This window comes from Prionailurus viverrinus, chromosome B1 (assembly GCF_022837055.1).
Source record: "Prionailurus viverrinus isolate Anna chromosome B1, UM_Priviv_1.0, whole genome shotgun sequence".
NCBI classification, from domain to species: domain Eukaryota; kingdom Metazoa; phylum Chordata; class Mammalia; order Carnivora; family Felidae; genus Prionailurus; species Prionailurus viverrinus.
The window spans coordinates 143,952,749-143,969,590 of NC_062564.1; the positions used below are offsets into that span (position 1 = coordinate 143,952,749).

Below are 16,842 nucleotides of genomic sequence, written 5' to 3' on the forward strand. Positions count from 1 at the left end.
AAGCTTTCCAAAATATAAAATTGTTAGGAAGAGGAAGGTTCCTGATAATTGTATATACCAAATTCACTTAGCAGGATTTTCCGAATACAACTCACTAATTTTTAAAAATTAGAATATCAAGTACATTTTATGTTTTTAAATATTTATTTTGAGAGAGTACATGCATGAGTGGGAGAGGGGCAGAAAGAGAGGGAGAGAGAGAGAGAGAGAGAGAGAGAGAGAGAGAGAGAGAGAATTCCAAGCAGGTTCTGTGCTGATAGCATGGCTGATAGCATGGCCCTGGCATGGGGCTCGAACTCACGAAACATGACATCATGACCTAAGCCGAAATCAAGAGTCAGGTGCTCTGTTGGGATGAGCATTGGGTATTGTATGGAAACCAATTTGACAATAAATTTCATTAAAAAAAAAAAAAGAGTCAGGTGCTTAACCAACTGAGCCACCTATGTGCCCCTCAAGTACACTTTAAACTATACTGAACATCATTTATAACTTACTGATACATGTATAATAATATTATTAAAGCAGCCACCATTAATTAAATGCTTGCTCTATATTGGAGTTTTTCAATCTTGAACAAGCATCAGAACTACTCAGAGTGCTTACTGAAACTCCTACTACCGAGTTCCACCCTTGAATTTTTAAAAAACTATGGTAAAATACACGTAAGATTTTTTACCTTTAACCATTTTTAACTCTACAGTTCAGTAATGTCAAGTGCATTTATACTGTTGTGCAACTAGTATTATTCCCTGTGCTGTACTTTTTATCTCACACCTATCTGCTTTCTGTCTCTATAAATTACACTGCTCTAGGTACATCATGTCAGTAGAAGCACAGAATTTATCTTTTTGTGACTAGCTTATTTCACGTAGTATAATGTCCTCCAGGTTCATCCACATTGTAACATGTGTCAGAAATTCCTCCCTTTCTAAGACTGAATAATATTCCCCTGTTTGGCTAGACCACATTTTGTTTATGCATTTATTATGGATGGACACTTAAGTTGCTTTTGACTTAAGCAATAGTCTTTTGAATATTATGAATAATACTGCTATGAACCTGGGTGTACAAATACCTCTTAGAGACCCTGTTTTAAATTATTTGGAGTCTATACCCAGAAGTGAAATTGGTAATCTTATGTTTCATTTTTTTTAAATGTTTATTTCTTTATTTTGAGAGAGAGAGGGGGGAAGAGAGAATCCCAAGCAGGCTCTGCACTGCCAGCACAGAGCCCAATGCAGGGCTTGATCCCATGAACCATAAGACCATGACACCATGACCCAAGCCAAAACTGAGTTGGATGCTCAACTGACTGAGCCACCCAGGCACCCCAATCCTATATTTAATTTTTTGAGGAACCACCACATTGTTTTCCATAGTACTCCCACCAACGATGCACCAGGGTTCCAATTTCTCCACATCCTCTCCAATGTCTATTTTTTTTAATGTTTTTATTTTATTTTGGAGAGGGAGAGAGAAACAGTGTGAGTGGGGGAGGAGGAGAGAAAGAAGGAGGCATAGAATCCGAAGCAGGCTCCAGGCTCCGAACTGTCAGCACAGACCCCGATGCGGGGCTTGAACTCCTGAACCATGAGATCATAACCTTAGCCGAAGTCAGACATTTAACCAACTGAGCCACCTAGGTGCCCGTGTTTTTGTTTGTTTGTTTGTTTGTTTGTTTGTTTGTTTGTTTGTTGGTGATAGTAACCATCTAGTGATGGGTATGAGGCAGTATCTTATTGTGGTTTTGATTTGCATTTCCCTAATTACTAGTAGTGTTGAGCATCTTCTCATATACTTATTGGACATCTGTATATCATCTTAGGAGAAATGTCTATTCAAGTTCTTGCCCTTTTTTATAATCAGGTTGTTTGTTTTGTTGTAGAGTTTCATATATTCCAGCTATTAACCCCTTATCAGATACATAATTTGCAAGTACTTTCTCCCATCCCTGAGTTTTTTATTTGGAGCCTGAGATTTTGCATTTCTAACAAGTTCCTAACTTACACTGATGGCCCAGAGGCCCACTTTGAGAAACTGCTCTCCACAGCAATATTGTGAAGTGTGTTACATATATTATCTCAGCTAAGCCTCACATTATCATTCCTGTTTTACAGAAGTGGAAACGAATGCTCAAAGAGGTGAAGCTTGCTCCAGGTTTTCCACTAAGAAGTAGTAAAGCAGGGACTTTCACCTCGTGCTGAGCTGGCACCACACTACACCATCTCTGCCACAATTAGTCAAAAAAGGTCCACAGAGAATATGGTCTAATGACCAAGTCAATGGACTTGAGAGAACAGTTGATGCTTTGCAAGTTCTGTCTCTCTTCCTTTAAATCAGGCCTAAAGTTTCTGGACTCCTTTCATTGGATGCTATGATCTGGCTTTGTTAATGTGAATTGAGAAAGCAAAGGGATCTGCTTTAAGTCAATGAGGAAAATGATGGTGGTGGGAGGTGTGGATGGGACATGCTGCCGAAGAACCATAGACCAGACTGACCTGATGAATGAACTCGCTCAAGGGCTAAATGTTTAGCTTTGGTAGACTAGGCAGACCTTGTGCTTCCCCGAAAAGCTGTCTGTGTTTAGACATTCTCTGATAGCAGTAACCAGTCAGGACTGGAGCTAGTCTATAAGGGCCTTTCTTTGCATCATGATGAAAAGTGTCATGGGCACTTCTCAGGACCTATGCAGCCAGGCCCGCCGTGCTTGGCCAGGTCATCGAGGGTGGGTGGATTTCGGCACCTGTGCGCTCTTTAACTGGGCAGATCCAGTGAGCAGCTAGAGGAAGGTGTGATAAGGTGGAGAGTCAGTGCCACCGTTGCTATACTTTAACAACCCTGATAAAAATTAGTGTAACTACTGGTTAAAGGGTATATATGGCCATAAACATACACATACATATACACATACGTATCTGTATTATATAGAGATATATATGGCCTCCTGGTTAGTCATTTCCATGGATAGCCAAAAGCTGGTGTTAACTTAATATCCATGATGGTTTTATGTACTGAGAGTAAACACAATTCATAGTTTAGTGAATTCATCAATTTCAGTGCGTACCAGCACATCAAATTAGTGACCTATTCTGATGTAAAGCTGGCCCTTTAAGGCCCGCCTATTCCTTAACAGGCATGAGATAAAAATCCATAGAAATCAAGCGCAAACAGTATTCTTGCAGAACCTGGTTCTTTGTGTTGGATTCCACAGCTGCAAGCCAAAGTGTGGTGGTTCACGGCACTTATACATAGAAAATGTGGAGGTCTCTGGATGAAGACATGGGCTTTATTCGTCTTCAGATGTTGACATTCCCCAGAGCCACCACAACAAAAACAGAATTAAGACGTAAAAGGAATTCAGAACCTTCCTTTGCTATCCCAAGCCTGGGAATCTTTTCAAATTTAAATGAATATCTGTCAAACTAATTAAGAGAAGATGCAACGCTCTCCTTCTGTGCTCATTAGAGAACTTTACTGGTCATAAATTCCTCAGAGAGTGGGAGTGAATAGATCTCCACACTCTTGCTTAAGATTCCTGGCTTTGTTTATTTCCAGTTTGGCCTGTTCATCTTCTAGATCCAGAAAGACCACAAAACATGGCTTGGATCACATTTTAATTTTATAAAACAGAAAAATCAGAAATGATGAGACCCAAAAACTATGATGAGATGTTGCAATGGATTTTTTTTTAGTCAACAAAACTGGGGGAAGTGACAAGTAATCATTTATAACGGAGTGGCATCGTTTTCCTCTAAGATGTTTTATTAGTAGATCGCAAATCTCAAATGTTTCACAGACACACACACACACACACACACACACACACACACACACACTTGAGTTTTCCCATTATTTTTGCATATTTTGAAATTGATGTTTAGTAAACTGATTGGGTAGAACATATGCAAATTGTGTCTGTCTGGGTACAATGTGACATACCAAGACCACTACCCATATGCCCCTATAGCATTTATTGGACTCCTGCCAGCTACCCAGTACAATACTGTGTATGTAATTTAATGCATATGTATGAAATTAGTAACCGGGTAACTCTGTAGGTAGAGCTTTTTACCCCCATTTTCCTGATAAACAGATTCAGAGTGATTACCTTGCATTATGTGAGTATGCAGCAAAGTCAGGAGCAAGCAGGGTATTTCAAAATACTTGTTTGTTTAAAACATAGTGCATTGTGCCTTTAACAAATTTTTAGAAATTTGAAATGATAAAGAATACTTCTGCACCTAAAATTGCATTATTAGAAAGAAATTTAACTGTAGCTATTAGAATTTCTACCAATGTCTTTAAAGATACATCTAGAAAACAAGGATTTTTCCATCTGTTTAAAGCCTACATCTTTTCCTTGGTTTTTTTTTTTCTTTGCCCTGGGATTTATACCACTGAAAATACATTTTTCCCTTTTTCATCAATTCCACTAGATTTTCCCTATAGGTGTCACTTAGCTGAAGGGCACAGTGGTCTCAACAACTTGGGCAGTTCCTTTTGACCATTTCTTTATTACTTCTTCCTTTTGCTATTTATATCTTAAATAGGATAATTATAATTTTTTTGTACCCATGTTAGAGGGACGGGTCACACTTACTCGCTCTCTGACAGCATATCAGTAGTTTAAAGGGATATGGAATAGCTAAAGGGATACAGAATATGGGGCTACAGTGCCAGTCAAATTCAAATCTAATTTATTTTTTCCAACTTTCCTTAGGACCTCTGTAATAGGAATTATTCTCTCCCACTGATGTGCAATAAAATGGTTCTTGAAAATCTCTCTTCTGGGCTGACGATCACTGACACACTGTTGTTCTCTGGGTAAATTTCCACTCTTGTTTTTCATTAAAGTTGCCATCAAAGCCATCATTTCCCCTGCTGTGTCCACACTGTTAAAGTCAGGGTGAAATAGAACCAGTCTATCTTCCTCTAGCAAGTTCTTCACATGTACCCCCATACTGAAACTCATCAACAGAGGGGTTTTACAGCCAACGTTGTAAACGAGGATATTTAAATCTTCTACAATGTTGTAGAAGAGGATATTTAAATCAAAACAAGTTTAATGTTTACTATTAAGGCTTCGTTCAGCACTGAATTAAATGTGCACCTATTTGCCCCTTGAGGAATTCAGTCCAAAAGTCACATTAGATTGATTTTCACATGTTAGAGATGAAATTACCTTAGACATCAACTAGTTCACATTTTTGGTTTTATAGACGAGTAAATCCCTAACTTTATGGACACAAATAATTAGTCATTTATTCAAACTTCTATCTAGAATGAATAGAATATAATTCCCAGATCTCTTTTTCTGAGTACAATATCACTTTTGTCTCACAAAACTTACAACTGCAGTGTTTCTACACCTCCTTCTTCTCCCCTGTCCATACTGCTTTAGGTGGCTATGATTTCAAAAGTTACTGACACTCACAATTACTAACCTCGATCTTTGCAAAACAGTGATTTCTAAAATTTCCAAGGTATTCCTCACATGGATGATTCTCACTTTAACATTTTAACAAGAAAATTCAGACTCTGAAGAGATCATTCTGATCAACCGCTTTGTTTACTGAAATAACACACAGGCAATTTAGATGCTGACAAGACGCTAAGTAGGAGGCATATACTTAAATGATAAAGCTCAAAAGCAATCATGTGTCTTCACTTAGGAAATAAAAGTGAAAAACCAAAGCTGTAAAATAATCTCCACCTATTTGTGCTCAGCATTTTAATTCTATCCTGCTTTAGGGACAATAAAAATATGTCAGCAATTTGACACATGTCAAATTTGATATAGTATATATTTGATATCCATATCCCCTAGAGCAGTTATCCACACTCCCTGGTACTACACAGGCAAGAAGGGTTGAAAGCACCCTCTTCTAAGGCAATCAGAAGCTCAAATTCTAATATATGGCCCCTGTTGCCCGAAGACTGGAATGTATTTGAGCCTTAGGATTTTATTCCAGTATTTCATATGGTGTTACTGTACAGAAAGTCACAGGATTCAGTTATAAATTAATACATCACAGTCCTTTAAAGATTTCAAAGTATGCATTTTTCAAAGATAACTGTCTCAAGGAACTCAAGATGATCAACATCAGGTGCATATACACCATGTTGGATTTGGGCAAGCTGCAGTGGGCTCATCTATAGTCTCCTGCTTAGTACAAACACGGAATAATAAAATATGATGCAATGTGATAATGATGACGGCAAAAATAACACAGATTGAGCACTTTGTGTTAGTTACTTGCATTAGCTCATTTAATCCTTATAATCATCCTCTGAAGAAAATACTATTATCCTTATTTTGAAGATGAAAAAAAAAAAAAAAGACTTCAAAGTTCAGTGGTCTCAGAGAGTCAGTGCCAGAGCCAGGATCTGAATGCAAGCCATCCGGCTTCAGACTCTCCCCATTCACTCTTACATCATGTTTGTGCAGCGAGTTTTATTTATTTATTTATTTATTTATTCATTCATTCATTCATTCATTCATTCAATTATATCAATTTATTTATTTTTGAGAGAGAGAGTGCCATCGGGGAAGGGGCAGAGAGAGAGAAAGAGAGAGAGAGAGAGAGGGAATCCCAAGCAGGGTCAGCACAGAGCCCAACCCTTTGCAGGTTTCCATCTCACGAGCTGTGAGATCATGACCCGAGTGAGAGTCAGACACTTACACGACTCAGCCACCCAGGCGTCTCTGTGCAGTGAGTTCTACTGAAGTATCTGAAGATGTACTAACATTCATCATAATGAAAAGTAATTTGACTTCCTACAGACTAAGAGAGATTTGACTTTAAAACTATTTCCTATAAATAAATTTATGTATTGTAGTCAATTTTACTCTTGCCTCCTATTTCCCAATACACGTCCATTAGTAAGCCCCAGACCTGGGTAATCTTTCAGAGATAAAGCAAAAGCTTTCCACAGAGAGTAAATCAAGAAAACTGACATGGCTATCGCAGTCACTTGTCATGAATTTATATATTTTTAAAGTGTTCAATAAGGCACAATAAGGTGTACCAAAATGTGGGTTAATCTTATAATTAAACTTGTAAGATATAAATACGTAATATCTGGGAGAGAAGTCCTTTGTCCAACTTTTCCCTTTTGAGATAACATGGTTATCTGTAGGGCTTTGTAATTTTCTTTTAGCTGTTATTAGAGCCATATGAGTTTTTTGCATCATGAGCAGTACTTACAACAGGAATTGGGTTGGAAAGTACTCAATAAATAGTTTGGGAAAGAACAACAATCAAAGAGGACAGAGAAGAAAAAACAAAAGGAAGTTTCTGTGCCCACCCCTGGATGGCTTCACACTTGGCAAGCATTTGAAAAGCCACCTTTCTTTTCCTTAAAGGAGAGCACTGAAATGTGAAGGCATTTCCTCACCTCTCTCCTCTACTCCACCCTTTACGACCACAAAACAGCTGTGTGTCCGCAGAGTGATAAACCAACCAGTTTGAAAAGAGAATGTTTTAGTCAGCCCGGTTGTTGTTTTCTCCCACCCGCAATCGCCCCTGCCACTGGCCCGATGGCTTGGGGACTGAACTGCCTGACGATGTGAGAGTTACGTACAAAGAGGACAGCCCAGTCTGAGCCTAAAAGAAGGTATAGCAGTTTTTTCCCCTATATATACTGAGGAAAATAATTTCAATTCTCAGAAAGCAATGAGAAGGCTTATCTCTTGCTGAAAGAGACAGTCCAAATAGCCATCAGTTAACTCAGGGTTTCTCAGCCAGTTGGTCCAGACAAGCCTTCGTTATGTGGGCCATCCTGTGCAGTGTGAGCTGTTCAGTAGCATCCCTGACCACTGTCCGCTGGAGGCCGGTAGCACACCCCCTCGGCTGTGGCGACCAAAAGTGTCTTCAGATTTTGTTAAATGTCCCCTGGGGGATAAGATCACCTCAGTTGAGGACTACTGGTTTAAATTTTTAACTGTCACTGAATTTTCTTCTTTCTCTTCTATAGCAAACAATTATGGATGGCTAATTTTTTAAAGAAATGTTCATTTGTTTATTTTAAGAGAGGCAAGGAGAGAGAGAGAGAGAGAGAAAGAGCAGGGGAGGGGCAGAGAGAGAAGGAGGGAGAGAATCTCAAGGGGGCTCTGTGCTGTCAGCACTAAGACCGACACGGGGCTCGATCTAACCAACCGTGAGATCATGACCCGAACCGAAATCAAGAGTTGGACGTATAACTGGCTGAGCCACCCAGGTACCCCGGATGGCTAATTTGAAACATTTTGAAATCTTTTGCATTTCTTACTCAAAGGCATAACAGATTTCAGAGTGGTATGGAAAGCAGACTTTCCACTTTTCTCTGTTTGATTTTCAGACTCAGTTTGATCCTCGTGTTGCTTCACAAGGATTCGGGGGCAACCAAGAACAATAACACTTCATGCTTAAACATGGAGTTCTTATCCTAGGCCCTTTAACAATATTAACTCCTGAATTCTCATTATTCCTCTTTTTGCAGGAGAGACACTAGTTGTTTGTTTTCAATTCCAGAGCGGCATAAAAACATTTTCAATCTGTAAAAGCATAAATGAAGGCACTTACGAAAACATCACACCTGTGGGCAATGAAAACTGGCGGTACCAACGGGGACATTCCAGAGCAATGACCAAAGTTACAGTCGCCAATGTCTTATCGAGACTATTTCTTGATAAGAAAGTTAAGCACATTTTCCTTGGGTGCAACCGGCCGCTGAAGCCTCATGCTGGGAGTTAACGATAAATATTCTTTGTTGAATTATTAAATGTAATACCAAGTGTAGCTTCAGTAGCCTGAAGCTGGTCATGTGAAAGCCAAAAGTACAGAGTTCTCTGCATTCTTTCTAGTGGTTTCTGTAGTATAATAGTGTGCTCCTTTAGCCTGAATATAATTAGCCCGATATCCCAAGGCACGTCAGGAGGGAGCAATCAGTGTATGTCACCTGCCCCCTGACTCACATGGCATCATGGCGTGCACCTCTTGCTCCTGGGGCCAATTCATGAAGAAGGCAACATGGCGTGTAGTCTCTACCTAACAGATGCAGGCCCAAGAACTAATTAAAGTCTGCAAAATCAAATTGTATCTTTTCTTAATGTGTGAAATCGGCATTAAAAAAAGAACAACAGCGGGGCACCTGGGTGGCTCAGTCGGTTAAGTGTCTGACTACAGCTCAGGTCACAATCTCATGTGGTCCGTGAGTTCAAGCCCCGCGTCAGGTTCTTTGCTGACAGATCAGAGCCTGGAGCCTGCTTCAGATTCTGTGTCTCCCTCTCTCTGTCCCTTTGCCACTCACACTCTGTCTCCCTCTGTCTCTCAAAAATGAATACATGTTAAAAAAATAAATAAACAAAACAAGAACAACAGCAACAACGGCCACGTCTACCACCACCACATAGCCAGACCCTATGCCAAGCCCTCCACTTTCATTGTCCCTTAACCTTCATAACAGCACTGTGAGGTAGGTCCTATTCCCCTCCATGCTGTAGATGAGGTTCATAGAGATGTGCCCTGCCCCAATCGATAGAAGGTGATGAACTTGGAATTCAAACCCAGAAACCACTCATCTCCAAAGCCTGAGCTACTCTACCATCATGGGAAGCACAGGGGGACAGAAAGAATGCCGCTGGAATGTCTGCCATCAGAAACAAAAGAAACAAAACCCTGCTTTCTCCAAAAGAATGGGAAAAGGTTTGGGGTTCTCTAGGCTTCTATCATTTTACTCGTGAAAGCAAGAATAACGGTGACGAACTAGCTATCTACAGCTGGGCATTACTCTGTGTCTGTCTTGAAAGGACTGATGGTCTATGGCAGGAGGTTTTGTTGTACTTGGACGGAGTAGTGACAATTTCTTTTAATATCAATTGCTTATTCTCTGAAGGGGCACAGCTCAAGATCAGGGTGTTTTTCCTCTGTCTCAACTACTCAAGCTACTATTGAAGCCTTCCTTTTAATCTTTAACCATAATGCTTATATAAGGAACTTTTTATTGTTATTCAATCAGTAACACCTTACCAAACTCTATGTCAAAGTTCTTGGGTTTATCAGTCTTTGCGGGGAAGCTATAACCTCCCATTGAGGTGCTGAAGCTAAAAACCAGGGAATCATCCTAACGGCCTCTCTCTCCCTCACCCAAAGAGCCAACCTGTCATCAAGTCTTCCTATTCTACCTTCTGGATATCGAATCCACCCGCTCTTCTCGCCCCACCATAACCTACGTGACTGCTCATCTGGACCAATCCTCTCTCACTAGTTTTTTTTTTTTTTTTCCCCTCCAGAATTGCCATCTTCCAAAATGCAGCCAGAATGGTCTTTCTCAAACACAGATCTGATTTTTGTTGCTGGTCTGCCTTTTAAATCCTTCATTAGCTCCCCATTACCTTCAGGATCCTGTTCAAACTCAAGGGCATCCTCACATATGCTCCCTAAAGAATACCAAATACATTCAGACAGGGCTACCCCCAGCCCACGCGGCACCTTGTGCAAATCAGACAAAACAACTTCTTTTCTAGGTGGTTGCCGCTGCTCCAGGGGGCAGGGCCTGGGCTGGATTGCAGCCCTGCTCCCACCCCATCTCTGCCTCTCTTTCAGTAGGTCACAAGCAGACAGTCGGACCCACAGCCCTGCCTTGAGGATCTGCTCAAGTACCTCTTTGTTTACTTTGCCTAGAAGCCTTTCCTTACCCACTAAATCCATCTACCTAACTCCTATTCTCCCCTCTGGAAAACAAGACCCTCATCTTCCTACAAGAAGCTTTCACCTATTCTACACCACCAGAAAAATTCTAGGCTACCATGGCATGCCTGTTATAGATTTTCTTGTCTATTCCTCCCCACCCCGAGATGCTGCATTCTGTGAAAGCGAGGACGCTGTCTTTCAGACCCGCGTGCCTGTAAAGCCTAGCACAGTGCCTAGGTTGGTGCAGACCAACGGTTCTGAATGTCAAATGTGCAGACCAATGGTTCTGAACGTCAAATGAACGATGCCTCCTCCTCCCAGCTACTTAGTCTTGTCACCGTGTAAGACCCCCAGCCACTTGAAGATTAGGCCATGGGGTCTGCTTCCTCAAATTACATAATCCCTACTCAAAGAACAAGAAGGCAGATCTCATTTAGTAATTATTTCATTAGCCTATGATTAAGAAGAACAAACATCTTGGATTTCAACTTTTTGTCCACTTCTGACAGTTCGCTAATACACCTGTCATTGACTATTTAGTCCTTCACTGGATCCTGCTTCGTTCTTTAGCTTTCCCTCCCCTCTCCCAGACTTGTTCTACTTAACATCCAGCCAGATAGGGGGGTGCATGGGAATTTGTGGTACTCTCTACTTTCACAAATGTTTGGACATTTTCGTAATAAAAAAATAAATATTAAAAAATACAGAGTTAGGACAGCTGGCTGGCTCAGTCGGTTAAGTGTCCGACTTCGGCTCAGGTCGTGATCTCACAGCTCGTGAGTTTGAGCCCCACATTGGGCTCTGTGCTGACAGCTCAGATCCTGGAGCCTGCTTCGGAATCTGTGTCTCCCTCTCTCTCTGCCCCTCCCCCACTCATTCTTTCCCTCTCTCTCTCTCTCAAAAATAAACATTAAAAAAAAAAGAAAAACTACTTACCCATACTCATTGAACCACAGGCTTGACTCTTACATTTCTGCCTTTCTTGGGATTTTCCTTATCAGTCCTCCTTGGTTCTCCCAATTGCCATCACGGGCAGGTCACACGGATTTCATTTATGACTTCACTCAGCAACCCTAGTCTCCTCCCCCTCAAATCTCTCACTATTTCCCTCCTGATATGAACCCAGAATTCTCTCTCTTCTCCTATTTAAATTAGGCCAAAGGGAGTGGAGCCACCAGACTTTAACTCCCTGTCAAAGGCACTTATATATCTGAAATCTAACCATTTTGCTTATGAAAAATATACTTTTCAGTTGGATACAGAGCCATTTTAGGAAGGACCAGGCAGGGCTATCATGTGTTTTTGTCTGAGACAAATGATATTGTCTCCTTGCTCGCAACTATTCTAGGAGAACATGGCCCTGCCCAAGCCTTCACTGAAGGGATGAGGCTGGACCAGCTCGTCCCTGGCTACCAGTTTGTTGCCCATGGTGCTTGGAACTGGAGCCCAGAGGCTGAGTTAACCAGGTGAAGAAAGCTCAATATCTGTGAGGGAATCTGGAATAGAATCCAGCGACAGCTCTGTGGTGAGCCAGGGCCACACATAAGCCCATATGAAGAACAGAAACCCACAAGTCTGAGAACATGCATCAGACAGCATTTTGTTGCTATTATTGAAAGTGATACAAGTGACATTGGACCCACAAATAAATTGAAGCACAAATGGGAACTTCTTGGGAAGGGCAAGAATGGAGGTGGCCTCAGGGATTAAAAACTATTGTCAGCTTTTCCCTTCCCCTATCAGGTACCACCACTGTGTGTGTGTGTGTGTCCCCATCATATATACATACATATATATATATATATATATATATATATATATATATATATACACACACACACACACACACACACACATATATATATATACATGTGTGTGTATATATATATATATGTATATATATATACATATATATATATAACATTTTCTATAGAAATAGGATTCTTAAGTGTGTGTGTGTGTGTGTGTGCGTGTGCACGCGCCCTTCTTCCTCACAGACATAATTCTGTTTCAATTACAATATCAGATGACCATGTATTCAGGAAGGTGAATCCTTCCATAGCCCCAAGAGATAAATCCTTCTTGATCTACACCAATCATGGCATTCTGACTTCATTGCCAGTTATTAGTCTATTCATGGGCATAGGACACAACCCTACCTAATGAGATCTGACTCAAAGAAAAGTTTGCAGGAGGGATTTTGGAAAAGCATTCTTCATTCTTGATAAAATACACAAAACTGAGACTCCTTCCTGCCCTTGGACAAAATTGTGTGAGTATATGATGCCTGGAGCTGCAGCAGCCTTCTTGTAATCATGAGGGGGCAAATCTGGGGATGAAAATCATCATGCTAAAGATGGTAGAATGGAAAGAGATGAGCCTGGAGCCTTGATGACATCAGTATGCCATTCGATTAACCGTGGAACCACGTTTTCCAGGAAGCTAGTCTGCAAGAAGAATAATGGAACTGATGTTTAAAGTCAACTAAAATGAGGGACTATGCAATCCAGTGAGAAAGTGAATAGCTGCCTACTTGCCAAATCATAACAAACGCTAATGGTTAGTGTTCTCTTACCACGTGTCAGGCAGTGTTCCAAGTGCCTTAGACGTATGGTCTCATTTAATCTATACAACAATGCAACCAATAGATACTTTCATTATTTCCTACTTTTCAGGTGACTTGATAAGGTCCATAAATAGTGAATAATTTATCCAAGGTCACAAACTCAGCAATGCCAAGGTGGGAACTCACACTAGGCTTCTGACTCCTTCTGACTGAATCATTTGGTTAAACCTGAAGAGTTCCTGGCTTCCTACAATTGGATTTCCATAAGCTTCTTTCATATCTGTGCAAAGAACTCCTTTTTAAAAAAAAAAAATTTTAATGTTTTATTGTTGAGAGAGAGAGACAGAGCGAAAGCAGGGGAGGGGCAGAGAGAGAGGGAGACAGAATCTAAAGCAGGCTCCAGGCTCCGAGCTGCCAGCACAGAGCCCAATGCAGGGCTCAGACTCACTGCAAGGTCATGACCTGAGATGAGTTGGACACCCAACAGACTGAGCCACCCAGGCACCCCCAAAGAACCTTTTTTTAATCCGAGCTGGTATGAGTGGGTTTATGTTCACTATACCCAAATATTCCCCCAGTCACTGGCATTGGCCAGACTCAGGCTTTCTTACTCCACCCCATAATAAGTCTGTGAGTCTCAATATCCATATGTTAGATGCACTGAGTCCAAATCCCACATTAAAACTCTGAGTCAGAGGAATTCATGGTTCCCTGGTTTGTCCCCTCCCCAATTCTCATGTGGCAGGTGTGTCTGAGGGCACAACTTTTTGGGGGAGCGCACTTTTATGGGCACTATTTCCAGTGGGATGTGACTACTAAAATGTCAATGGACACCTGACAAGGGATGCAACTGTTGACGCTGGTTTAAATAACTGCCCTATTAAACCCTCATGTCTAATTGTATCTGTTTTGTAACCTCAAAATTTTTGTGTTAAGTGACAGCCCACAATCACATATGTCTCTGTAGCTCCGTGCGATCAGGAAGGCATTTCTATGGCCTTCCTACTGTTTATTCATGTCACACCCTCACTCCCTCACTCATTCAACAAATATTTGAGTATCTGCCATGCCCCAGGTACTATGCTAGGCACTGGGTATCAACAGGTTACATTCTCTGCCCTCACAGAGGGCAATAAAGTGTAATGATATGCCAGATCACTTGTTTCTCTAATCCACAGGACAGCCACGACAAATGAAAAAGGCACACAGGACCAGACAGAACATTTTGTGGGCATATCCAATGTACGAGTTAAGAATGCAGACCCTGCCAGCCGACTGCCTGGGTTCAGTCACAGCTCTGTCACTGTGTGACCTTGGATAGATTAGTTACTGAACTGGTTATATCAATTATATAACAGTTAAATGAGGATTAAAAGTGTAGCTGTGTTCATAGGGTAGTTATGACAGCATTTTAATAAATCATGTAGAACAGAACAAGTATAATACAAGTGTTCGTTCAATAGAAAAAATGAACTGTAGCCTGTTCCACCCACTGATCATAACTTAGCAACTTTGCAGCAAGCAGTAGTGCTATGACAACATGCTAACCTCAGAATCTGCAAATGGAACATAGTATGGTCAGCCCCGGGGAGGACCGGGACTCCAGACGCCAGGACCAGGGCACCACTGCAGGAGTCTGACTAGCCTGGCCACCCCTTACCAAAGTAAAATAGAGCTTCTACAACCAGTTGTTTCTTGCTCTCAGAACCCCTACACTAAGATGTTGGTGAAAGAGAATTTGGGGTGCCTGGGTGCTCAGTCAGTTAAGCATCCAACTCGATTTTTGGCTCAGGTCATAATCTCACGGTTGGTGGGATCAAGCCCCACAGCAGGCTCTGTGTTGACAGCACAGAGCCTGCTTGGGATTCTCTCTCTCCCTCTCTCTCTGCCCCTCCCCCACTCATGCTCTGTCCCTCTCTCTCTCTGTCCCTCAAAAATGAATGTTAAAAAAAATTTTTTTTTAAAGAGAGAATGTAAGGTGACTTTCCTGCAGAGTTCAGTTTTCAACAAGCAGATCTTAGAAGAAAGGAGAACCACAAATTTGGAAGAAATTTTTGAAGTCAAGCTGGAGTCCAAATGTTGGACAACCCCTCTGACCGTTGGTTACCCATCCTCTCCTGGAACATTTCCATTGATGAGAATGTACATTTTTAGAGAGCCTTTCTCTTTATTTCTCATCAAGTTGCCATCAAGTTTTTTCTTTAATTGTTTCCAAACCATTTATTTTGGTTCTGGAGCAAGGATAACCCCAATTCTAAATGGTGGTCTTCAAATGCCTGGAGAAAAGGTTTCCCTCTTTTCTAATTTCTGAGCTAGTCATCACTTGACGTGAGTTATGACCCATATCCTTCAAGTTCAAAGGAGGAAACCAATAGAATCTAGACACTCAAAGGTGTGTCCAGGAAGGTTATTTTGAGAGAGGGTTCTTGAACTGCCTTTGAAATCCAATCTTGCTTCTGGGCTCTGGAGAGAAGGAAAAGACCCTGATTCCTCATTTTCATTATATCTGCAATACATTCCTTCCCTCCTCAAATCCTGTGGCCTAGAGAAGGGTATTGACATCAAAACTCAAACATGAGTACATTACAATAGCATATGAATTCAGTGGAATTCAATAGGATTTTGTAGCTGAAACTTAAGCCAAATGTCTCAAAATACACCTGTCCTTGGAGAGTATGGACTTTGTACTTTCATAATAGAAACAATGGTTTGGCTGAAACAAGGCCAATTTTTATTTTTTATTTATTTATTTTTTTAAGGCCAGTTTTTTTTTTTTTTTTTTTTTAAATTTTTTTTTCAACGTTTATTTATTTTTGGGACACAGAGAGACAGAGCATGAACGGGGGAGGGGCAGAGAGAGAGGGAGACACAGAATCGGAAACAGGCTCCAGGCTCCGAGCCATCAGCCCAGAGCCCGACGCGGGGCTCGAACTCACGGACCGCGAGATCGTGACCTGGCTGAAGTCGGACGCTTAACCGACTGTGCCACCCAGGCGCCCCAAGGCCAGTTTTTAAAAAGTACACTTTTCCCTCTATATGTGTGAAGATATAGAATTGGGACCTTTTTAGGTGATAGAATTGAATACTTAGGGAGCCAAGCTTGAGAGTTTAATTCTCTTAAGAACAATCGGTTTTGATCTGAACAAAGCTGTCTTCTGTGTGCTCACATCATCCTGTATTTAAATCCCAGGTAGCAGTAATAATAAACAAATGGACAATTGCTAACCATTATGGAAAATTTTCTATGTCATTGGCACTCTGCTAAAGGCTTTACACAAATGATTTCATTGAAACCTGTCAACAGAACAGCTCAGTGAAGTAAGTCATAGGGTTCATTCAGAGGAAAAGCCAAATGCCTTCTGGTGGCCCAGAAGGCCTTGACCTCTGTCCCTCCTTACACTGGCCTCTCCTCTTCCTCGCACAAGTCCTTTATACTTTCCTCCCAGGGCCTTTGCACCTGCTGTTCTCTCTGTTTCCAGTGCTCTTCCCCAGCTCACCATAAGCCTCGTTCTCTCCCCTCCTTCAAGCCTTTTTTCAAATGTCACCTTGGTGGGGTCTTCTCCAACATCCCTCTAAGAAATGGCAATATCCCTCTCTGCC

The 16,842-nt window shown here is 41.3% G+C and overlaps 1 protein-coding gene across 1 annotated transcript in view; it reads right to left on the minus strand.

Moving 5' to 3' along the window:
* Positions 1-16,842, minus strand: part of SHROOM3 (shroom family member 3) — a 212,427-nt gene that overhangs the window by 159,961 nt on the left and 35,624 nt on the right. The window lies entirely within an intron of this gene.